General features: G+C 31.6%; 3 long non-coding RNA genes across 3 annotated transcripts; all 3 read right to left on the reverse strand.

The window, feature by feature from the left end:
• Nucleotides 1-1,241: 1,241 nt before the first annotated feature.
• LOC148760521 (uncharacterized) lies at nucleotides 1,242-5,009 on the reverse strand. The gene is made up of 2 exons (XR_016023174.1): nucleotides 4,814-5,009; nucleotides 1,242-1,483 (listed from the first exon to the last, which is right to left on the reverse strand). It is a non-coding gene; the product is annotated as an uncharacterized LOC148760521 (long non-coding RNA).
• Nucleotides 5,010-12,590: 7,581 nt separating this feature from the next.
• LOC148760522 (uncharacterized) lies at nucleotides 12,591-14,472 on the reverse strand. The gene is made up of 3 exons (XR_016028783.1): nucleotides 14,378-14,472; nucleotides 13,645-13,728; nucleotides 12,591-12,788 (listed from the first exon to the last, which is right to left on the reverse strand). It is a non-coding gene; the product is annotated as an uncharacterized LOC148760522 (long non-coding RNA).
• Nucleotides 14,473-19,659: 5,187 nt separating this feature from the next.
• Nucleotides 19,660-21,549, reverse strand: LOC148760523 (uncharacterized). The gene is made up of 3 exons (XR_016028775.1): nucleotides 21,447-21,549; nucleotides 20,714-20,797; nucleotides 19,660-19,857 (listed from the first exon to the last, which is right to left on the reverse strand). It is a non-coding gene; the product is annotated as an uncharacterized LOC148760523 (long non-coding RNA).
• Nucleotides 21,550-25,146: the final 3,597 nt, after the last annotated feature.

Consider the following 25,146-nt stretch of genomic DNA (forward strand, 5'->3'; position numbering starts at 1 on the left):
TAAAAACTTAACACTTGAAATTCAAAAGCATAACACTTGAAAGTTAAGAGCACAACACTTGAAATTAATTCAGCCAGCTGGAGACACAGCGCTTCCAGATCGACGAGGTACCGGAGTCTTGATCCCTAGGATCATTTCAAGAGATTTTTGCCAGCTACCCTGCCCTTCGAACGCCTAACATTGCCAGAGTCGTTCCACCTCAACTCTTTCTTGATCCTTTTCCACTCTTGTCGTGCTATGGCTAGTACTTCGGCTAGTGTTAACATCTCTTTAGCAGTAATCACATATTCCACCGCATCGGCAAAAGAGTTGGGAAGTGATGCGAGGAACATCAGTGTTATCTGTTCTTCCCCCATCTTGACACCCAACTTCTTCAACTCTTCTATGATCTGGTAGAAGTTTTCTTCGTGCTTAGTAAGGCCTTCCGTCTCCTTCATCTCCAAACGGTATAAGTTCAGTGTGACCTGCCTTATCGTAAAAAATTTTGAAGCAGATATTTCAACAATAATATGATGGAAAATCATTCAAACAGCAAGAAAAAATTGGAAGATGAAAATAAGAAACAAACAGGGAAAAAAGTGTAGCTCAACTATTTGTCACTGTACATGAAATGAAACAAGTTTACTATTGAAAAATTAAATTAATATAAAATCTATTTTTGATTTTCCACTCTTTCTCAATACCCTCCTAATAATACTTACTCACACACCCACACACTTTAGCAAACCTAGAGTAAAATACAGAGTTGAGAGGTGTTTTACTCCATAGAGATTCCAAAAGTACCATAGTCTTCCAAAACTTAAAATCACTTTTGTAACGTGAAGCCTAAGTAGAATAAGAATCCATATGTGACAAAAGTTCTACATAACTAAAAATGATAAAAAAATTTTTGAAGCAATCAAACATGACCTCAGTCTTTTAATTAATTGGCCTTAAAATGGTATCAAGTGATTTAGAATTTGAATTTAAGTAAAATATTATCGACAAAACGTTTTCAAGAACTATGCTTGTTTGGAATACGAAAATTTTTTTCTGAAGGTAAAACATTTTAAGGGTCAACAAGAAAAACATCCATTAATCTCGTAAAATGTCTTACGCATTTGAGAAGCGTAAGACATTTTATGGAGAATAGAAAAAAATGCTCTTATATTAAACTTAGCAGTGTAAGTTTGATGAATATTAATATATTTTTGTAAATTGATGAATTTTTTGCCTACTTCCTTGCCTTGATCCTCTTCAACTTTTCTCGTGCTTTGGCTAGGGTTAACTTCTTTGTAGCATGAATCACAATTTTCACCGCATCAGCAAAAGAGTCGGGAAGTGATTCAAGGAAGATCAGTGTTTTTTCTTCTTCCGCTATCTCAACACGCAAACTCCTCAACTTGTCTATGATCTGGTCGAAGTCATTCTCGTGCTTGTTAAGGTCTTCATCCTCCTTCATCTTCAAACGGTATAACTTTATCTCCCAATAATTCTTTGCCCACTATACCACAATTTTGAAGCAGATCGTTCATCAACAATGTGATGGAAAATCATTTAAAAACAAGAAAAAATTAGAAAATAAAAATAAGAAACAAACAGAAAATTGAAGTGGTTCGGCTATTTGTCATTGTACATGAAATGAAACAAGTTTACTATTGAAAAATTAAAGTAAGATAAAATCTATTTTAAATTTTCCATTCTTTCTCAATATCCTCCGAATAATACTTACACACCCACACACTTCAGCAAACCTTAATATTTTCCAGAGTAAAATACAGAGTCGAGAGGTGTTTAACTCCATAGAGATTCCAAAAGTACCATACTCTTCCAAAACTTAAAATAACTTTTGTAACCAGAAGCCTCAGTAGAATAGGAATCCATATGTGACAAGAAGTTCTGCATAACTCAAATTGATAAAAAAATTTTTGAAGCAACCAAACATGTAAATCTTTTAATTAATTGGCTATAAAATGGTACCACGTGATTTAGAATTTGAATTTAAGTAAAATATTTTCCGAAAAAGGTTTTCAAAAGTTATGCTTTTTTGGAAGACGGGAAATTTTTTCTAGATGTAAAACATTTTATAGGTCAATAAAAAAAACATCCATTGACCACATAAAATGTCTTATGCCTTTGAGAAGGGTAAGACAATTTCAGGAGAATAGAAAAAATGCTCTTGTATTAAACCTAGCAATGTAGGTTTGATGAATATTAATATATTTTTAAAATTGATAAATATTAATATTTAACTTAAATTATTAAAAAATAAATAATATTAATATTTAAATTTAAAAATTCTTTAATTTAAAATATTAATATTTAAATTATTCAATACTATTACAATTAAAACAATATTTTAAAAAAAATCATCCAATGCAATTTAATAATTTTTATTTATAAATTAAATAAATCTTACTAATAATTATAATAAAAAATATTTCAATTATCGTCATTTAATAAATATACATTTACAAATATAGGTTTTGTATGTTTTACTCTAATTGATGAATATTGATATTTTAATAGTGTGATGATAAAAAAAATGATTACATGGAAATCTGTTAAAAAATTAGAGCTTATTTTCATTACAATATGTATATAAATGTTTCAAAAATATTATTATTGATTTTCCCCATTTCATTTCCATTCTTAATTTTAATGTGAAAATCAAATGGCACCATTGTTTTGTAACAAACTCCTATTTATCATTTTAATATCCAAATAACTCCACCACTAATGGTGGAAAAAATTTTTCACGAGATGATCCAAATAATAGAAAATGTTTTTGATATTTTATCAAACAATAGAAAATATTAAATTTTCTTGTAAAAAATTTTTCATAGAAAATATTTTCCCCCAGCAAATTATTTTTTAATTACCAAACAAACTTTTGTATAATATTTTCTAGAAAACGTTTTCATGAGTTATACTTGTTTGGGATATCGAAAATTTTTTCCAGATGTCAAACATTGTATGGATCAACAAAAAAAACACCCATTGATCACGAAAAATGTCCTACGCCTTTGAGAAGTATAAGACATTTTGTAGAGAATAGAAAAAAAATACTATTATATTAAACCTAGCAATATAGATTTGATGAATATTAATATTTAATTTAAAATATTAAAAAATTAAAAATATTAATATTTAACTTTAATTATTAATATTTAAATTATTCAATACTATTAAAATAAAAAATAATAATTTTTAATAAAATCATCCAATGCTATTTAATATTTTTATTTATAAATTGAATAAATCCTAATAATAATTATAACAAGAAAATTTTCAATGATCAGTGTTTGATGAATACACATTTACAAATATAGGTTTTGGATGTTTTACTCAAATTGATGAATATTGATATTTTTACAGTGTTATGGTAACAAAATGATAAGATGGAAATCTTTTTGAAAATTAGAGTTTACTTTCGTTACAATATGTGGTTAAATATTTGGAAAATATCATCATTGATATCTCCCATTTTCATTTTCATTCTTAATTTTAAAGTGAAAACCAAATGACATAGTTATTTTGTAATAAACTCCTATTTATCCTTTTAATACCTAGATAACTGCACCACTGATATTGGAAAATATTTTCCAATGGATGATCCAAATAATAGAAAATGTATTTGACAGTTTATCCAAACAATAAAAAATATTAAATTTTCTTGTTAAATATTTTACATAAAAAAATTTTCCCTAGTAAGTTATTTTCTGGTTACCAAACGATGTGCAGTAAAATATTTTTTGAAAAATGGTTTCAGGAGTTATGCTTATTTGGAAGATGGAAAATATTTTCAGATGTAAAACATTTTATGGGTCAATAAGAAAAACACCTATTGATCACGTAAAATGGCTTACACCATCGGAAGAGTAATACTTGCATAATAATCATGTTTTATATCAACAAAAATGTAAAGGGTGTTGATTTCGAGCAGAATATCAAACTCAAATGAGTGCCTCATATCTAGAGCCAACCTTTTATTGTTTTGAAAAAAAATCGAAATCAAACAAAAAAACTATCTTTGCTTGACATATTTTCAAAATTTTCCTCCAGCAAGTTATTTTTTGATTACCAAACGGACCTTAAGTAGAGCGAAAATAAGTTGACCAACATCCAAAAAAAAAAAAAACTGTTTCAACACCTTACAAAATAAACAAAGCAAAAAAAAAAAGCATTTAGCATCAGAATCAAACTTAAGCTACACATAACAGCACCAAAATCAGATTAAAAGCCTATTTAGCCTAATCTTTTTTTTTTAACTTAAAAGCTATTATGAAACTTTTATGAAAAATAATAACCTTTAAAATTAAAATAAAACTGTTTGATAAGCTATCTGTGGAAATAAATTATATAAGCTTTACTTTTGATTAAAATTACCACACTTAAAATAAAGCATAAAGATTCATCAGCATCAGCCACTACAAATAAATACCGACAGCATCAACAGGATATCCAAGATAATAGACACATATATCATGTTATATATCAACAAAAGTGCAAAGGGTATCGATTAATTTAATGTTATATAATGGCAGATTTCGAGCAGAATATCAAACTCAAATTAGTGCTTCATATCTAGAGCCAACCTTTTTTTAAAAAATATATATATATATATAAAATCAAACAAACCAAACCATCTCTACTTGACATATTTTCAAAATTTTCTCTTCCATATGAATTTTGAGCTTCTATTTAAATCTTCAAAACGTAACTTTGACGTTTGTTTGTTGTTGGTTTTATGTTAAAGCATTGCAAAAAATATACATATGAGCCAAAGGAGAAAGGGATATATGTACAGAAACAATAGAATAGAGGTGGATACCTCTCCGGCTGGTAAAGAGTACCCTCTCGTGTCCATAAGTCTTACGAACTCCAGTTCCCTTTCGCTGAGCACATCATTCCTTGGCATTGTCGCACACTGTAGTTAGACCCTCGTCTCTCTCGTTAGCAAGTGGTAATACCCTAATTTTACCTTAACACCTTGAAATTTATGGAGGTAGAAGTTCCAAGTTCTCTTCACTTAATATGTGTGAATAAATGTAATATATAAAGATGTCTTGACGTTGAATATCTCATTTATTTTAAAAAACTAATCAAATATAATAGAGTAAAACACAAGACATATGTAGCACTTAACAAATAAATTAAATTCATTTTCTTCTCTACAATTCTCGTCGATATGATTTTCATTATAATGTTTTTGTTTTCTGCACATGTGAAAGTTCATCACACATGTGATTGTGGATGACTAATGACCAAGGTACAGCTGCACAATAGGAAAACTTTCACATTGTGATCATTCTTGAGTTTATTTGGTGGGTTATTTTTTTGCTGTGTATAGGTATGTAGCTATCCCTTCAACCAAGAAATTGTCAACAAGTTGGTTTCATAAATCTTTTGTTTCAATGCAGTAAGTCATGACTTTCAACATGTTCAATTTGTCCTATTTGAAAATGACGAATTGCAATAGAGAAGAGCGTACATGGGGGAGGCACACTTGCATTATCTTAAAGTTATTCAATAAACAGAATTATCATGTAACTTCTTCTAGTAGAAATCTTAAGCCCTCATGATAATTTTGTTAAAGTCAATGTTTATATAGTGATTTAATTATTGGTGAGATTGGAGGGCACTTCTCACTTTTTTTTCGAGCAAGTCGAAGGATGTAAATGATTGTAGGCAAATTGTTGTTTTTAATTATAACCATTGACGTGGTTGCCACAAGATGAAATCTAGGATAATCTATTATAATGCTGAAATATATATAAAAATAATAAACACAAGGATATGAAGTTAATGCCAAAACTCTCCATCAACGTAAATATTATTATATTGGTTCTAATTATCGTATGTATTATCACATTATATTTATTTGTATATTAAATTGTCAACTCATAATACCGCAAAACAATATTTTCCAATTGCATTTTATATTTTAATTTGTTAAATTTGTGTATCTACATAAGACAGTGTTTAATAACTTGATTGTTATTTTCCATGAGATATCTTACATCAACTTGTAACTACTTTTGTATTTGCATAATACGAGCATCCTATCCTACGTATAAATTATTAAAAGGGGAAATTAGAGAATTTATTCAAGATTATCAAAGAAAAAAGTAATTCTCTATTATGCATTTTTCACCAAAACTTTGATATATGTAAAATTGTTCAAAATTAATCCAAATGTTGATAAGAATTCGATATATGTTTTCAATTAAGGAACCATTCGGACATTTAGGCTTTTAGACTCTAAAATAAAAATCCTACATTCTATAACCTTATAAAAGACAAAGAGATAGTTTTAATTATTTCTCCATTGTTGCTTGCAAGGAGATAGGCCTGCAAATACTATATAAAAAATTATTATTTTGAGAGTTAGCTCTTCTTTGATTTTGGAATTTTATTGATCTACTACCTAACCAATGAGTAAGATGCTAATAAAATATTGCAAGATTCTTGATTCTTATCTTCAGCCAATTGTTTCTAAATCTTGCTTCCTTTGGCAGACATTGGGTATTTATATTAAATCCTACGTAATTGTACACAGGAAAACTTTGTCCCAACTTCCGACATCAAGGCTACAAGAATTTGGTTTTTCGAGGATGAAAGTTTCAACTGTACATGTAGAAGTTTCCCCCGACGAAAAAATTGCACAATTTAATTTTATCTAAATGTTTAAAAAGCAAATAATTATTTAGATTAAAATTAACAAAAATAATTAATAAGAATAAAAATCAAAACAGAAATAAAATCTGATAAAAATCAATAAAATTAAGTATAGGATTACCACATCCCTCACACTTCATCTAAATTTTACCTCTCTTTCTTAACTTATTTCAATTGGTTAAATTACTAACGTAGAGTCTTCAATTATTTATAAGAGTTTCCCGACTCGTCTTATAAAAATATATATTTTTTAAAAAATACTATATCCTTATGTGAATTGAAATTAAAACAGACTCATTAAGTTCAAGCTCTAATTTTGGCTACATATAACATATATGTATATCCCTATCCTATACAGAAATTAATTAATATGATCATATGTTATTCAAATCTTAGCCTAAACTCCCTCTCTCAAGTTATGTTGAGGTTTTTAAATCAATTTAACTAATAACTAAGCAATTAAAAGCATTAAGAATAAATTGGAATAAACAATTCAATTCCATTGAAAATAAGTACGAAAAAGATTAAAAAATCAAATTACATGTAAGTTCAATTGCAATCTTAGAAAAATAAAATTAGTTACTTATAATTGCGAAGATAAATAAAAATATGTAAAGTTTAACCATTAGGAGTAATATGAAAAATAAAAGCTAAAGAAAAAGACAAAACAAACATTTACAGCATTGCTTTCCAAGTTTCAACCTCAATTTTTAGTTTATTGAATCTCTTAGGGTTGTGTCTTTAACTTCTCCCCAAGTACTCTTTAAATACTAATAATTTTGACCTAAAATTCCCTAAATTAAACATAGTTTAACCTAAGGACTCAACTTGAGAGCTGGCAAGTGTTATGAAGCCCAAACATCAAATATCATCCTTCAAATTGCCTTTCCCGCAGCATTACACTCAACCATTTTCTGACGCGATTTTCTCTATCTTCGAAGTAGAACTGGACCAAGTGGTCTACATGAACGTTGTAGCTCTATCTCTTAGCTTTCCAATGGCTTAGAATCACATCATTTGGACATGTCGAGTGAGAGTTATGATCAAAATACTGAAGCATGTACAAGTAGGATTTTGGATCTTTCAAACACCTTTCTTTCCCAAATTAAGCCTTATCCTTTTAAATCCTTCAAAAGCATAACAACTAATAAATAATAGCCAAATTAAAGTAAATAAAGATAAAATTAAAAAACAATTGATAAAAATATACTAATTAGAAAAAACAACAATGAATATCAAAATTCTACTTAAAATTTAAGGACTTAGCTAACGTTTAAGAATAAAATGACACTTAAATGATTCTATAAAATAAAATTTTCAATGAGAGCCATGGCCCTCAAGGAATTCTCAAAAAATAGGCATCTTACATGATTTTGGCAATTAGGGCTTTTGAAGGCTACTTAAGGGGCTTTTTTTAAAGGTTTAAGGGAGGAGGTAGAATCAATATCACAAATCTTCAACTATTAGTTTTCTCTTTTTTTTTTTATGTTGATTAATGGCTAATTTTCTTTAGATAAAGTTTTTATTAAATATTATGAGCTAAACTATTTTTCTAGGATAGTGGTGGATTTCAACATGTAGTTTGAATATTTGTTTCTCTTTCATTTACCATGAATGGGTATGGTTTTGCTTATTCAAATTCGCTTTTGATTGTCTGACCAACAATTAACTGATTTGTGAATCTAATTGAGACTTGACAGAAAGATCTTATATTAAACTAAGGTTTGAATAGTGTATGTTCACGTCATTTAGGTGATCTGATTTGTGATTTGGGTACACATATTCCTATTGCCATATATAACCAAATTAGAACACTAGTTTAATGAACCTTATTTAATTGTTTACTATATACATATAGTGACTCAGTTAAGTTATGTATTTATGCAAGCATCTTGATGGAGGGTTGTACACATCTTTGAATTCTAGGTTAGTAAAACCTCCCATGTATGTAAATAATAGGAGAAGTTGGTATAAGATAAAGTATTAAATGAACCCATAATCCTAGGTTTTGTTCTATTGCCTTTCTCAAGTGAATTTTATGCTCTATTAATTAATTTTGTGTTTGCTTTAATTTAGTTTTAATTAGTCTTCTAAGGAATTTAGTTACTTAAATAAGATTAAATTTTTATAATTTTAGTACTTAGAGAAGATTTTATGAGCAAATTTCTATAGGATACAATTCTAAACTTACTGTCTATAATACTTGTTTGATATGTATATTTACGTGTACTAAATCCGACAACAAGGTTTTATATTTGCATAATACTGCATCCTATCCTACTCTATATTGTTATAAGAGGAAATTAGAGAATTTATTCAAGATTACCAAAGTAAAAAGTAATCCTCTATTATGCATTTTTCACCGAAACTTTGATATATGTAAAATTGTTTAATATTAATCCAAATGTTGATAAGTGTTTGGTAGATGTTTTCAATTAAGGAAACATCCCAACGGTTTGAAGTTTAGACTCTAATATAAAAATCCTACATTCTAACCTTGTAACGGGATCTAATGAGATTTGTAAGAAAGAAAACACCCTAGAAGACAAAGAGAAGGTTTAGATAGTTTTTATTATTTCTCCATTGTTGCTTGCAAGGAGATAGGCCTAGAAGTACTATATAAAAAATTATCATTTTAAGAGTTAACTCTACTTTGATTTTGGACTTTTGTTGGTATACTACCTAACCCATGAGTAAGATATTAATAAAATATTGCAAGAGTGTTGATTCTTATCTTCAGCCAATTGTTGCTAAATCTTGATTCCTTTGGAAGACATTGGGTATTATTAAAACCTACGTAATTGTACATAGGACGACTTTTGTCCCAACTTCTGAAATCAAGGCTACAAGAATTTGTTCTTTCGAGGATGAAAGTTTCAACTCTACATATAGAATGAATGTGTTTCGAGGATGAAAGCTGTCAAAATTTATAATTATTACACGCCTAAAACATGGTGAGAATACACCTTGACTCTTGTTTTATTTATTTATTTTTGTGAACAAATCAAACGAATGTGTTTAATTATTATATAAACCATAATATAGTATCTTTTGTTAAAAAGAATATTTATGACTTATGACAACCTAATAATTTTTTTCTCATCCAAAGAAAGAGAATATATTAATAGAATTTAGAGTACAAGATGAGTGAGAAAATGAGCAAATTTGCACGAAGCTTACAAGCTCAAAAATCATGAGAAACCAAGAAACAACAGCAGGCTGGAAATAAGCAAAATGACACAAAATAAAAGTCAAGAAGACTAGTGCTGTTGGAAGCATATGGCAAAGCATCAATGACCAAACCGAGACACAGGACCGGCCCTTGAGTAAAACCAACCAAGCAAGGGCTTTAGGCTCCAAATTTGGAAAGGTTCATAATTTTATATTAATTATAATATAATTAACTATATTAAAAATATATAAAAATTAAAATAACTAATAAAATATTTATAAGAGTGATGGCCAATAGTGGAGATCAGTTTCTACAGATGTGATAGGCATATGCAAAGGTAAGTCATCCTACTATGTAAGCAAGTTTAAGGAAAGTGGTGATGGGAGAGAGACGGTGGGTCGACAGTTTGTTCTTGGTGAATGTCTACAACCTAAGCAAGAAGGTGACTTGGTTGGTGATCAAAGGTGCCTCGAGGAGTACAGTAGGGTGGTTGATGCATTCATTCCGAGAAGAAATTATCAAGATCAAGGGAGAGCCTCAGGGTTTGCGTTTGTAAGATATGGAGAAAGAGCTGAGATGGAAAAAGCTCTAAAATGGGGAGGTCAAAGTGGCTTGAAGGGAGAAGAGTAATGGTTCGAACGGCAGAACCAATGAAACAAATTCTGAGAAAGGGAAGAAAGGTTGATAGCAGGTCATTTAGAGAGGTATTCTTAGCTAGAGGCAAGGGCAACTCAATAACATCAAAAGCCTAAAGCAAAATATTTAATGAGGCCTTTTTATTGAAATTAAGAAAAAAATATTGAGTTTTGAATAACCAAATTCATATTTTTGATTTGACATATTCAAATATGTATTAGGAATTATTAAAAATATTTAACTATTTTAATTATTTTATATTTTGTAAATGGGTAATACAAAATCAACAATCAAAATTTCTAATTCAAATAATATAACTATCACATAAAATAAAAATAGTATAACAATATAATATAAACTTTAAATTAAAGTAAAAAAGTTTGCAAAAATTAGAACAATAATACCTAATTGTTGAATGTTTATTGCAAATCGTAAATGAGGCTCACTGCTTTATAAAGATAATAGCATAGCAGACTTCCTGCGTATTCATTGGAGGAAAATTAAAATTAAAAGAAAGGAAGAGCAAATGAGGGAAGAAGAATTTAACAGTGGATATTATAAATTGAAAAAAAATAATTGATTTTATCTATAAGAAATAAAATTCCTATTGGAAATCATTAAACATATCTTACCATTAGTTAATTGGAAATAAAAGATATAAGTGAGAAAAAAATAGCTGATAGAGATCATTAACTACATATTATTGTTCATTGATTAGAAATAGAAAAAATATTTGAAAATTAATAGTATGGTAGGAATTGGAAAGTGATAAAAATTTGAGATTTATTAGGTACATAATTAGAAAAGTGACAGAATACGTCATTTTTAATAAGAAATGAGGTAATTAGTTCACAATTAATAGGAATGTCGAAATGAAAGAATATAAGTATGTATTAAATAAAAGAAAATATGAAAATATTTTATTAATTATTTTAATTTTTATATATTTTTAATATAATTAATTATATTATTATTATAAAAGTATGGGACTTTTTTAATTTTGGACCCTAAACCCTTGCTTGGGTGGCTTTACGCAAGAACTGGCCCTAGCTAGAGGTGGCATGGACAGAAAAAAGGAACAATGTTTCAAGAGCATAGGAAAAGAAGATGAATCCTCAATAGAGCTGAAAAGGTGACCAAAGGAGATAAAGAAAGACATCAACCAAATGGTAAGGGAGTGATTTCGATCAACAGTAACATCCCTGATGAATAGATGACATGGATTAAAAGTAATGCTATGGGGAAACTTAAAACCAAAATAACTTGTGGAGCTTTACGAACGGGTTTGCTTTGTGAAAGGATCAAAGTCCAAGTGAAGGTCATTAAGGGTGGATTGATTCTCATTAGCTTTAATGATTAAGAAGTAATGGAATATTTGTTGGAAGTTTATACAGACCTGCTTGGAGTGTAGTTTAAGTCCATTATCCTCTTTTCACTTGATAATCCAGATAAGGATTTAAGACTTCGGGTTCGCTTAACTGAGGTATCAGTTCGGTTGTGGCATGTAAACACTTCCAAAGCCATTACAAAGTGTTGGTGGGAGTTCTTAGCAATGGACAAAGGTATGTTTTAGTCTGTGTCAACAGTCGAGCTAATATCCAAAGTCAAGTCAACATTGAAGCAGACGGCAAAGTTCACAATATCTTTGTAAATGTATTAGGGACAAATGAAATTCGTTGTCTCGAGGGTTATGTGACGGGTAAGGTGTCACGACCCGGAACTCCCATCGAGCCCGTGACAACCGCCGCGACGTCTCAATTTACATTCATTACCCGAAATGTCAACCGAGACCCCGCAAGGCTTTAATATCAGCTTCTCATTTCCCCTGTGGGTAACTGTTTCCAAATACCACATTTTAAAAGATTTTAAACTGTTTCCAACTTAAACAAATGAAATAATAATTTCCGTCTCACAGGGGTATTTTTGTCATTTATCCCAAAAATCTCAAAAATCATCTAAAAATATAGTATGTAAGTGGAAAACACATATTTCTTAATCAAAAATAATTTTGGATGTCTAAAACATTCGTTTAAAATGGAATTATGACTGTTATAATAAAATAAAAATATTCAATAAAATATTCAATTTTCACATAAAACGATATTTTAAGAACACTGCATAAATAATTTTTATAGCGTAAAAGCAAAATAAATTCTTACATACCGTAATACAGATAACCAAAGTATAGAATTTAATTTACAGTGACACGTGGGCCCACGAATGACCAAAAGTATAAAAAGAAATGAACCTACAGTCTTTGGATGTGGCAAGTTCAACTGTAATCCTTGCCGATATCAGTTATCTACAATCTATTCTGAACCTGAAATGGGTGGAAATGAGGGTGGTGAGATTATAAAATCCCAGTGAGTAAACAAACATCACTCAAAATATCTAAAGTCGAGTAAAAGGAGACTATTAAAACATTTCATCAAACTGTAATTTATCATCTTTCAACTTATTTCAACCAAATGAAATCAATTTATTTAAAGCAAGTAATCAATATGGCTTATGAATTTCTTAAAAAGCTTGGCTCATGCCAAAAATTATTATCATACTCAGTTATTTGGGATACCTTGGCCGAGGGCTATCCCAACTGAGTCCGCCAAGGCTATTAGAAAGTCATGTTTTTATTTTGAAAACATAGCCATTCCTTGACGTTGGCCGAGTTCCCCTTCACGAGGTGGTTTGGCGTGAAGTGAACTCTAAAAGTTATACCTCAGGAGTTACCCTACTCGCCTCTCCAACCGAGGTAAAAATATAACAGGATTCCGTGCCCCTCTAATAGGCTAGTCCACAGAATCCAGCCCACTGCAGCAGGTCAAACCCACCATACAATAAAATTTTGACAGCATGACAGGGCTAATATATTACTACCCAACCTGCAGGGTAAAATAAAGCAATTCATATAATTCATAAAAACACAGCCCAGCCAGTCATGCCAATACAATAACATAAGCCATTAATTCAATTTTAAATTTACAACATATCAGTGGTCTCCAATTACTCTATTTTCAAAATCGTTATTTCGTTTCAAGACAATTTATAAAATATTTTCATTTAAACTCATTTTGTTTACAAAACATAAAAATTTACCATTTGAACTCATTTTCATAAAATTCACCAAAACCGAATAAAAACATACTTTAGATAATTAAAATGATGGTAAGGTTACTCACCGTGTCTAGAGTGAGGATTTTCGAAATACTCAGACTATTGGTCCTCGGGTGCAATTCTCTTGCCTTTATCAGAGGACTCACCACCTTGACACAGTACAAAATCGAGAAATTCACCACATTGGTACTAAATTGAAATTAAACTAATTTAGACTACTAATGCTTGATATGGAATGCAAAAATGTCTAAATTTTTGCCTAAATGCGGTGTTAGCCTATTTCGGTCTTTTACCCGATAAATTGATATACGCGTCCGTTTAAACTCCAAATTAATTTTTTTCAGTTTCTATACCTCAATTGCACCCAAATTGACTTAATGTCCCTCAGTGTGGTGCAAATTATCAGTCCCGATAACAAATTACGAAAATACCCCTAGTGGGTAAAAATTTGTATTTTTGCTCCGAAAATTTCCATTATTTTTCTAGGCTCATAATTCATCATTATTCATCATAATTCCTCAAATAACCATCAAGATCAACAGCCAATATTCCCCTAGAAAATTCAGCATAATGGGTTTCAATGGGAAAAATTTATATTTCTAGCTTATTTTTGCTATATTTCAATATAACTTAACTAAAATCACTTAATTCAATTAAAATCAACCAAAAATCAAGCTCAAAACTCATCCATGGAGGTTTGGCCAGCATGGGTGTCCATACCCACTTTCTAATTTTGCATGGAAATGAGAAAAAAATGCATGGGTAGTGAAAATCACAAGGAAAATCAATGAAATTTACCTTTTTAATGCTTGATTTCTTGATTTCTCTTGATTTTCTCCAAATTTTTCAGGTAGGATTCTTGTTTTTTTTTTTCCCTTTTCTCCCCTGGTTGGACAGCTGAAGAAGATGAGAATTCCGGAATTTTTACCTTTTTAAAGGCTAAAATAATATAATATTATTTTATTCATTTTTTTAATGTTTTATTAATTCCTTAAATTCTAGCCATCCATTTGTTTCCAAATTTTCACCATACACTTTTCCCACATATCCATAGCTTAGGTAAAATTCTCAGACTTATCCAAAGTCTTGGTGGAGTAATTTTTGAAATTTACACTTTTACCCCCGTAAAAGTCAAAAATTACATTTTTGCCCCAAAAATTGAAAAATTGCCCATAGACATATTTTTCATCCCTTATACTCATACCATTCTCCAATTTGTCAAATTTGATCTAAATTCTCTCAAAATCTCAAATTTTGTTCGCGGATGGCAAAATTACGATTTTGCCCCTACACTCTAGAAATCACTGGAATTAAACTTTTTCACTGCCAAACCCTCAAATTATACTCCAATACTCAAATCATACTCCAATAAGTCAAATGGGGCTAAAAAATTTCTTTTCTAAAAATTCCCATTGTGTCCTTGGGTGGCAAATGACCATTTTGCCCCTAGATAGTAAAAATTTCGGTTTGACTCCAAATTGATCCTCGAACTCCAAATCACCATATTAAACCATTCTGGGACTTTAATATTCTTAATTTCATTTTAAATTCTCTATTTGATCTAGTTCGAGACTTAAATTAACTTAATTGTACCATTTGGTACATTGTCGTCTTTTAACGATTTTTCTTTCAAGGCTTTCCAAGTATGCAAGCATATTGTCAATCATATGAATGACATGGAAAGTATTTTATAAGGTCGGGCTTGACAACACTACCCCCCTTAAAATAAAATTTTGACCTCAAAATTTCATGTACTGAACTCAGAGAAAATGTGGGGGTATTGTTTTCTCATCTAATGCTCGACTTCTTATGTCCTCCCCTTTAGAGGGAATTTCGATTTGTTCACCTCATTTACCTCCAATTCAACTCAAGTACGTCGCTTATGTCTATTATTATCCTTTAAAATCATATCATAATAACCTTCACAATTATGATCTCTTATATTGAGACATTAAGCATGCTTCTATTACTATCATTAAGCTTGAACCATAACTCCATCTCAATCATACCAATTTCGATCGCATTTTATTCTTATTTAGGTATACCAATCACTATCTTATTACTTCATTCCATATCAAACTTCTCGACTTTCATTCATTCATCCTATCCTCATACACTATTGTGTAGTTTACAACATCATTAACACGCCATACTCATTCCTGTACATATACTCAGCGTTCAGGAAAATTAATGGCTTTAATTATTTTTACTTATTTCATGTTTACTTTGCATTTAGGAAATTTCAATCTTCTTAATCCTATTAATCCATCTCATATGGCTTAATCGTACTATAGATTATATTCCCTTAACTATTTCTCCAAAATTCCTTAGGTCACCATAAATCGTCTTCTGATAAGATTCTTAATCGTTACATTATCTATACAACTCATCAAATATATTGAGTTCAAATCTTGAACCACTAAAACCATTATTCATTTAGTTGGGTACATCACTACTCCACACATACATATACATATACATTCAAATGTCTATATTCCTCATTATGTATACGAGTCTCTATTTTCAAATGCCTTCAGACTAATTTCTCTTAATTCATTCCCATCCACAATCAAGATTCAATAGAATAAGCTTCATAATTCATACAAATTCTCATCATGCCTGTGTATAGTTCCTCATCATTTATATACTTATATTCTCTTCTTATCGTTTCCAATTATATGCTTAAGTTTCCTTGTACTGTATATCATTGCATCACAATGTCATCTCCATTGAATTATAATCTATTATGCGTGTATGTTTTATAATCCCATTGGTATCTCAAAAATTTATCTTGACTTGATCATTGCATCTTATGCAATACTACAATTCCTAAAAGTCATCCTTATTCCTCGATTATCCTTCATGTCTCCTATATATTGTATCCTTATTGCATTTCGATATTGATTTGTCACTTAAAACTCAGATTCATTTGAATCATGTATGCCTCACGCATTTTCGAATTCCAATTCCCATAATATATTAAGAAAGTTTCATTATCTGACTTCATTATCAAGGTTAACTTCTATCATCCTTTATTCCACTCTTTCATATGAATATAACATCATTCTTCCTTAACTAATTTACAAATTGTACTTGAAATTACAAGACTTGAAACTAAATTCTCCTCAAGTACTTTTTAATGTTAATACTTATACCACTCTCAGCTTATAGCTTCCTTTTTATAACTACATAACTTAGTGCTTGCTTTCACAAGATCCATGGCAGAACTTCTCTTGAGTATTTCCTTAGGGATATTTATTTTAAATTTATGTCTCACAACATATGATCATTTAACCCGTAACTTAGCCATTTGGCTCCTTATCAAGTTTCAAAGTCACGCATCTTATGCCCATCATGTATAACTTATAATTCTTTCTCAAGGGCGTGTAAACATTCTTGAAACACTTAATCACTTATTTACTCTTTTATACACCAAGTATATCATTTCCATAAAGGCATGCCCAACTACTCATGCTTCAATTTATCTCCATGGGTTTCTAGCATGTCACCTAGTTTACTTGTGTTGTTACTAATCCTTTCCTTTCAACAAGGTCAAGACAAGATCAGTATATTCTCATAACAATATTCTATATAAACTCATTTGCTATATCATTATTGAAATCTTTATTTACATTTTCCTCACTTGCTATTGACATCTCTTATCAGTATCTCATACATTCATCTAACCTTTCGCTCGCTTCCTCTTTAGTCTTTAACAAGACTTAATCTCTTGTCTTCTTTATTTCTTAAGATTTGACTTCAATCATCATATTATTCATCTTAACACTCCACATGTTAATTTATTTTTATGTAGCCATCTCAAAAATTCTCTAACTTTTCTTTCTCTTACATGCCAATATATATAAGGCAATAATAAAAAAAAAAAACTTTGCAATTTCACTCATCATCTTTATCTTAATACCTCCCAATGCACTTAAGACTCCAAACAACAAAGCTTAGCATGAAAACCAATGACCATTCTTCAACTCGTGTGTTTCATCTTCATGCCACTCTCAATTTGCTCTGCTTTCTAGCCATTAGGGGTTCTTAACGTGACAGCGTTTGATAGTCAGTACTGTGGCGTTGCAACGGTTTGAATTCACTTTATCTTAGCAACTCTTCCACCTTTAAAGCTACTACCTCAATTATTCACAATCGTGTGGCTTCCCTTCGAGTCTATACCACAATTAGCAAGACTAACTTTCTATCACAAGTGTGAAATCAAAACATTGATTTAACGTATTTTTTTTTTTGCCACTAGCATTCATATATCTTTACCATAACATTTAATACGAGTTTGCTTAAGCAAAGATCTCCAAATTTATTCATAGCTACATGTATCTCAAATTGCTCATCACTTATCATCAGTCAATAAATCCCACTCGAAAATACCCTTTCCATATTGTATAGTGATTTCACCATATAGCATCACTGCACGATGTTCCTCCATTCTACTATCATGGATACTCCATAGAAATTAATTAAAAGATTTACGTACCCTAACTAATGCTAATTCCATTTAATCATATCTTAAATACTTCAAACTTGTAAATTACAACTCCAAATGTATGTCCATATATTGATAATCTTCATATATTTCATGATCATGAAAACTACAACTTACAAACTAGCTTTCTATCATACATACTTTATTAGAGCACTAATTTCAACTTATTTAATCTACCCTTGGTGGTATGTCAAAATCATCCCTGTCTCGGTTGCAATCCAGAGGAATCTCTCCTCTATATATCCGTATGAGCTGGTGGAGATGGAGCAGCTACCGTAGCCCGTCCTAACTGTGGACAATCTCTCCTAATGTGACCCAGTTGATCACAATGAAAACATCGTGCAGGCCCTCTGCACGGCCCAACATGATAATTCCCACAATTTCTGCATCTACGTGAACTTCCTGAAACAGAAGAGTTTTTGCCCCTTTTTGGTGGCTGACTAGAAGATACACTCAGATTTCTCCTTTTTGCTAACTCAGCTCGCAAACTCCTATTTTCATTCGCAAGCTTCTCAGCTCTTAAAGCCATTCGCACCACCTCTTTAGCCACGGTTGCGTCCGACTCACCCATAAAAGAAACACAACTATGTTGCCTAGCCTCTTTAAGCTTCTTAGAATCAGAAACATCCAGCACTGGTGGTGGGATAGGAGGTGGGGATGGTGGTACTGAAGGAGCAGCCAGAGGAACTGTAGGAAGAGCTTGACTAGCCTGAGCCTGGCCAGCAACAGCAGTAAAGAAGGCTGCTAATGCCTGAACTGCCTCAAGAGGCATAGCAAGAATACTAGTAAGTGGCAGAGGAGGTGGGGGATGTGGAGGAGTCTCGGTTTGTTCAGCAGCAGGTGCTGCCCGAATGGTGGATGCAGTCGATTCCTCCTCTATTGCACCTAACTGACGACGTTGAAAACAACCTCTTCCCCTCCCAACTGATCTAGTGAAAGGTGGTTGTTTGCGTCGATGAGACATAATAATCTATAAGAGGGAACAAAGTGAGTTTAGGCAACCTCAGGCTCTATATGCTTATGCATGTATTTTATTCAACCTAACCTAACTTAACTCGGGGCCACACTGACACTGTAAATTTTTAAAACAGCTTTAAAATAACTTTAAACCCAAAACTCTAATCTTTCAAACCAACAGCTCTGATACCAACTTAATTGTCACGACCCGGAACTCCCATCGAGCCCGTGACAACCGCCGCGACGTCTCAATTTACATTCATTACCCGGAATGTCAACCGAGACCCCGCAAGGCTTTAATATCAGCTTCTCATTTCCCCTGTGGGTAACTGTTTCCAAATACCACATTTTAAAAGATTTTAAACTGTTTCCAACTTAAACAAATGAAATAATAATTTCCGTCTCACAGGGGTATTTTTGTCATTTATCCCAAAAATCTCAAAAATCATCTAAAAATATAGTATGTAAGTGGAAAACACATATTTCTTAATCAAAAATAATTTTGGATGTCTAAAACATTCGTTTAAAATGGAATTATGACTGTTATAATAAAATAAAAATATTCAATAAAATATTCAATTTTCACATAAAACGATATTTTAAGAACACTGCATAAATAATTTTTATAGCGTAAAAGCAAAATAAATTCTTACATACCGTAATACAGATAACCAAAGTATAGAATTTAATTTACAGTGACACGTGGGCCCACGAATGACCAAAAGTATAAAAAGAAATGAACCTACAGTCTTTGGATGTGGCAAGTTCAACTGTAATCCTTGCCGATATCAGTTATCTACAATCTATTCTGAACCTGAAATGGGTGGAAATGAGGGTGGTGAGATTATAAAATCCCAGTGAGTAAACAAACATCACTCAAAATATCTAAAGTCGAGTAAAAGGAGACTATTAAAACATTTCATCAAACTGTAATTTATCATCTTTCAACTTATTTCAACCAAATGAAATCAATTTATTTAAAGCAAGTAATCAATATGGCTTATGAATTTCTTAAAAAGCTTGGCTCATGCCAAAAATTATTATCATACTCAGTTATTTGGGATACCTTGGCCGAGGGCTATCCCAACTGAGTCCGCCAAGGCTATTAGAAAGTCATGTTTTTATTTTGAAAACATAGCCATTCCTTGACGTTGGCCGAGTTCCCCTTCACGAGGTGGTTTGGCGTGAAGTGAACTCTAAAAGTTATACCTCAGGAGTTACCCTACTCGCCTCTCCAACCGAGGTAAAAATATAACAGGATTCCGTGCCCCTCTAATAGGCTAGTCCACAGAATCCAGCCCACTGCAGCAGGTCAAACCCACCATACAATAAAATTTTGACAGCATGACAGGGCTAATATATTACTACCCAACCTGCAGGGTAAAATAAAGCAATTCATATAATTCATAAAAACACAGCCCAGCCAGTCATGCCAATACAATAACATAAGCCATTAATTCAATTTTAAATTTACAACATATCAGTGGTCTCCAATTACTCTATTTTCAAAATCGTTATTTCGTTTCAAGACAATTTATAAAATATTTTCATTTAAACTCATTTTGTTTACAAAACATAAAAATTTACCATTTGAACTCATTTTCATAAAATTCACCAAAACCGAATAAAAACATACTTTAGATAATTAAAATGATGGTAAGGTTACTCACCGTGTCTAGAGTGAGGATTTTCGAAATACTCAGACTATTGGTCCTCGGGTGCAATTCTCTTGCCTTTATCAGAGGACTCACCACCTTGACACAGTACAAAATCGAGAAATTCACCACATTGGTACTAAATTGAAATTAAACTAATTTAGACTACTAATGCTTGATATGGAATGCAAAAATGTCTAAATTTTTGCCTAAATGCGGTGTTAGCCTATTTCGGTCTTTTACCCGATAAATTGATATACGCGTCCGTTTAAACTCCAAATTAATTTTTTTCAGTTTCTATACCTCAATTGCACCCAAATTGACTTAATGTCCCTCAGTGTGGTGCAAATTATCAGTCCCGATAACAAATTACGAAAATACCCCTAGTGGGTAAAAATTTGTATTTTTGCTCCGAAAATTTCCATTATTTTTCTAGGCTCATAATTCATCATTATTCATCATAATTCCTCAAATAACCATCAAGATCAACAGCCAATATTCCCCTAGAAAATTCAGCATAATGGGTTTCAATGGGAAAAATTTATATTTCTAGCTTATTTTTGCTATATTTCAATATAACTTAACTAAAATCACTTAATTCAATTAAAATCAACCAAAAATCAAGCTCAAAACTCATCCATGGAGGTTTGGCCAGCATGGGTGTCCATACCCACTTTCTAATTTTGCATGGAAATGAGAAAAAAATGCATGGGTAGTGAAAATCACAAGGAAAATCAATGAAATTTACCTTTTTAATGCTTGATTTCTTGATTTCTCTTGATTTTCTCCAAATTTTTCAGGTAGGATTCTTGTTTTTTTTTTTCCCTTTTCTCCCCTGGTTTGGACAGCTGAAGAAGATGAGAATTCCGGAATTTTTACCTTTTTAAAGGCTAAAATAATATAATATTATTTTATTCATTTTTTTAATGTTTTATTAATTCCTTAAATTCTAGCCATCCATTTGTTTCCAAATTTTTACCATACACTTGTCCCACATATCCATAGCTTAGGTAAAATTCTCAGACTTATCCAAAGTCTTGGTGGAGTAATTTTTGAAATTTACACTTTTACCCCCGTAAAAGTCAAAAATTACATTTTTGCCCCAAAAATTGAAAAATTGCCCATAGACATATTTTTCATCCCTTATACTCATACCATTCTCCAATTTGTCAAATTTGATCTAAATTCTCTCAAAATCTCAAATTTTGTTCGCGGGTGGCAAAATTACGATTTTGCCCCTACACTCTAGAAATAACTGGAATTAAACTTTTTCACTGCCAAACCCTCAAATTATACTCCAATACTCAAATCATACTCCAATAAGTCAAATGGGGCTAAAAAATTTCTTTTCTAAAAATTCCCATTGTGTCCTTGGGTGGCAAATGACCATTTTGCCCCTAGATAGTAAAAATTTCGGTTTGACTCCAAATTGATCCTCGAACTCCAAATCACCATATTAAACCATTCTGGGACTTTAATATTCTTAATTTCATTTTAAATTCTCTATTTGATCTAGTTCGAGACTTAAATTAACTTAATTGTACCATTTGGTACATTGTCGTCTTTTAACGATTTTTCTTTCAAGGCTTTCCAAGTATGCAAGCATATTGTCAATCATATGAATGACATGGAAATTATTTTATAAGGTCGGGCTTGACATAAGGAGAGACTCCAGGTAACGCTAGAGGCTGTGGAAACTAAAGGTCGTCATTAGGAAGTTGACGGTGATAAAAGTGACGCAGCAAGTTAGCGTGAAAATAAAGGCTAGCACCTGACTATGCCTTTAAAATTAATAACCAAGTTTCAAATATTGAAACTTTAAACTCAAGTGTTTAGGAAAAAACTTAGAATATTATTCGATGATTCAAAAACTAAGTCTAAAGGTCCTATTTATAGTATTATAGGCGTAAATTCTAATAGAATTCTACCTCTTGTTGTCTAGTATAGCTAGAATAATTAACAAGAGATTTAAATAAAATAAATGTTTTATTCCTAATTAGATCATGACTTTCCTAAAGTCCTAATACAAGTAAATTAAATAAAAAGAAATTCTATTATACCTATAATTCCTATATAAGACTCCTAATTAAATAAGGAAAATATTAAAATTATAAATATGCCTATTTATGATTTTTGGGCTTTTCGTTTTGGCTTTTGATGTTCAGCATGCTCCAAGAAAGTATCTGCAAGACTTTCTGCTTCAGTCCCCTCCACTTGAGAAAAACTCGACCTCAAGTTAACTTGTATATCTAGATACAAGGGTTCATCTGATGAATGAAATGGGTAAATATCCGCCACGTTGAATGTTTTGGAAATTCCCATTGTATCTGGTATATCCACAACATATGCATTATCATTGATCTTCTTCAAAATCTGGTATGGTCTGTACTTCTTAGGTTGTAACTTATCATAAGTCCCTACTGAAAACCTTTCTTTTTGCAGAAAAACCATCACCTGATCTCCTACTTCAAAAATCTGCTTCCTACGGTGTAGATCTACGACTTTCTTGTACTTGGCATTCGCTTGCTCTAATTTCTGTTTCACCTCTGCTTGAACATCTTGCAACTGATTAGCCATATTTTCTATAGCGACATTAAATCTAGGAACTTTAGGCAACTTAACCAAGTCAAGACCATGCCGTGGTGACTTTGTGTACACAATAGAAAATGGAGATTTTCCTGTAGCACTATGAACAGCACTACTATAAGCAAACTCTACTTGTGCCAATGCGAAGTCCCATTGCTTAGGTCTATCACCACAAATACTATGAATTAGATTACCAAGGGTTTTGTTCACTAATTCAGTTTGACCATCAATTTGTGGATAAGCTGTGCTACTGTAATTGAAGGATGAATCAAACATCTTCCATAAAGTCCTCCAAAAATGACCAAGAAACTTACTGTCTCGATCTGAAGTGATGGTTTTAGGCACACCATGTCAACGAACAACCTCCTTGAAAAACAATTTGGCCATTCCACTTGCATCTGAAGTCTTCTTACAAGGAATACAGTGGGCAATTTTAGAAAATCTATCCTCAATAACAAAAACAGAATCCATGCCCTTTTGTGTTATAGGTAATCCAAGCACAAAATCCATAGATAAATCCTCCCAAATATTTTTTGGAACAAGTAAAGGCATATACAAACCAGTATTTTGGGATTGTCCCTTTGCAGTTTGGCATATGTAACATCGCTGCACAAATCTTGTTACATCTCTTCTCGATGTGGCCAATAATATCTCTCTCCAACAGCAACAATCGTTTTATCACGGCCTAAATGACCAGCAAGACCTCCACTATGCAAGTCTTTAATCAACTTTTCTCTAAGTGAAGATCTAGGAATGCAAAGTTGGTTGCCTCTCATTAAAAAACCATCATGAATGTAAAATCCCCAACAGGTTGATTTGTGATACACTTTTCCCACGTATCACGAAAATCCTCATCTGAATGATATAATTCTTTGATTGTGTCAAAACCCACAACTTCTTGTCTCATTGTCACCAACAGATCTGCATGTCTACTCAATGCATATGCTACTTTATTCTGTACTCTAACCTTGTGCTTTAGCTTGAAAGGAAACTTCTGCAAAAACTAAAACCACCTGGCATGTATGTCTTTACTGATCTGTTTCTGACTATTCAAGTACTTCAATGCCTCATGATCTGAGTATAAAACAAACTCTCGCCCAACGAAGTAATGCTCCCAATTTTTCAAAGCATGCACAATAAAATATAATTCTTTGTTATACGTGATCCACTTGCGCCTTGCATCACTGAGCTTTTCACTGAAATAAGCTACTGGTTTCTTTTTTTGTGAAAGAACAGCTCCTATTCTCACACCACTAGCATTACATTTAACTTCAAATAATGCATCAAAATCTAGTAATGCTAAAACAGGAACGGTACATAGTTTTTCCTTTAGCACATCAAAATTGGTTACTGCTTCTTCTCCCCACTGAAACTTCCCTTTCTTCAGGCATTCCATAATAGGTGCTGCAATACTATTGAAATTTTTGATAAAACGTCTATAGAATGTTGCTAACCCATGAAAACTTTTGACTTTTCTTATTGTCTTTGGGGTAGGCCATTTTCTAATAACTTGAATCTTCTCTTCATCCATTTGAATTCCATTTGCACTAATTACATAGCCTAGGAATAATAACTTATTTGTGATAAAGCTGCACTTCTTCAAGTTCACATACAACTTATTTTTCTGTAAAATCGTTAATACTTCGCGTAAGTGCAAAAAGTGCTCATCTTCTGATCCACTATAAATCAGGAAATCAACAAAATAAACCACCACGAATTTTCCAATAAAAGGTTGCAGTACTTGATTCATCAATCGCATAAAGGTACTAGGAGCGTTGGTCAACCCAAATGGCATCACGAGCCACTTATACAACCTTTCATTTGTCTTAAAAGCTATTTTCCACTCATCCCCAAGTCTAATT

Source organism: Theobroma cacao, chromosome 10, assembly GCF_053813885.1.
Source record: "Theobroma cacao isolate CCN51 chromosome 10, ASM5381388v1, whole genome shotgun sequence".
NCBI classification, from domain to species: Eukaryota; Viridiplantae; Streptophyta; class Magnoliopsida; order Malvales; family Malvaceae; genus Theobroma; species Theobroma cacao.